Source organism: Otolemur garnettii, unplaced genomic scaffold, assembly GCF_000181295.1.
Source record: "Otolemur garnettii isolate 467f Iridium unplaced genomic scaffold, OtoGar3 scaffold00067, whole genome shotgun sequence".
Lineage (NCBI taxonomy): Eukaryota > Metazoa > Chordata > Mammalia > Primates > Galagidae > Otolemur > Otolemur garnettii.
In genome coordinates, this window is record NW_003852462.1 from 7,269,438 (window position 1) to 7,271,050 (window position 1,613).

A 1,613-nucleotide genomic window follows, 5' to 3' on the forward strand; every position below is an offset into this window, starting at 1 on the left:
AAAAAAAAAAAAAAAATATATATATATATATATATATACACACACACACACACACATATATATATATAAAATCTTTTTGAGTCTAGGGCTGGGAATGGTGGCTTACCACCTATAATGCCAGCACGTGGGAGGCCAAGGCAGGTGGATTGCCTGAGCTCACAGGTTTGAGACCAGCCTGAGGCAGAGCAAGACCTAGTCTCTAAAAACAGCCAGGTGTTGTGGCAAGCACCTGTAGTCCCAGCTACCTGGGAGGCTGAGGCAAGAGAATCACTTAAGCCTAGGAGTTTGAGCTTGCTGTGAGCTATGACACCATGGCACTCTACCAAGGGTAATAAAGTAAGACTCTGTCTTAAAAAAAAAAAAAAAATCTTTTCAAGTCTGGAAATCACCGACTAAGCCCTCACATTCCAGGTGAAGACACTGGCACCCAGAGATGCCGTGATCATCCCAGGTTTTACAGTTCACTGGGACCACTTTATGTTTGTTTATTTTGAAACAAGGTCTTGTTCTTGCCCAGGCCAGAGTACAGTAGCATCATCACAGCTCACTGCAATCTCAAACTCTTGGGCTTAAGCAGTCCCCAGCCTCCTTAGTAGCTGGGACTACAGGCAAGTGCCACCCTGCCTGGCTAATTTTTCTATTTTTTATATAGGTAGGGTCTCACTGCATTGTTCAGGCTGGTCTCAAACTCCTGGCCTCAAATGATCCTCCCATCTCCACCTCCCAAAATAGTTGGCATTATAGGCGAGAGCCACTGTGCCAGGGGGGTTTTATAGATATTATTTTACATATATCATTTAATCTTCACAACTGTCCTGTACGTTTTTTTTTCTTTTCTTTTTAATGACAAGATCTTGTTCTCTTGCCTAGGCTAGAGTACAATAGTGTGATCATAGCTCATGGTAGCCTTGAATTCTTCAGCTCAAGTGATCCTCCCACCTTAGGCTCCTGAGTTGCAGGGACTATAGGTATATGCCACCATGGCTGGCTCATTTTTCTATTTTTTTGCAGAGATAGGGTCTCACTATATTGCCCAGGCTGATCTTGAACCCCTAGGCTCAAGTGATCCTCCTGCCTTGACCTCCCAAAGTACTAGGATTATAGGCATGAGGCACCACGCTCAGTCTATTTTTATTTTGGACTCTTGTTAACTTTTTTCATCTAACAGAACCTCATTACTGAAGAATGCAGTTAAATTTGTGAATTTGACTAAGTCCTTGTGAGGGCAAGCAGCTTGTTTTCTTTAGCTTCTATCCCTTGTACCTGGTATTTAATAGTTGCTCAGTAAATTTTAGTTGAATAAATTGGGGTATTGATTATACTTGTGTTTTGTAGCGTGTATTTGTGATTGGCATGCCTTCTACAAGCTTCAATTTTTTTTTGGCAGAGACAGAGTCTCACTTTATTGCCCTCAGTGGAGTGCTGTGGCATCACAGCTCACAGCAACCTCCAACTCCTGAGCTTAGGCGAGTCTCTTGCTGCAGCCTCCCGAGTAGCTGGGACTACAGGCACCCTCCACAACACCCGGCTATTTTTTTGTTGTTACAGTTTGGCCAGGGCTGGGCTCGAACCCACCACCCTCCGTATATGAGGCCGGTGCCCTACCCACTGAG

General features: G+C 44.0%; 1 protein-coding gene across 2 annotated transcripts in view; it reads left to right on the forward strand.

Annotated features, from left to right (window-relative positions):
• LOC100955876 (centromere protein S) overlaps nt 1-1,613 on the forward strand; it is a 21,921-nt gene that overhangs the window by 11,818 nt on the left and 8,490 nt on the right. The gene's annotated exons all lie outside the window — the stretch shown is intronic.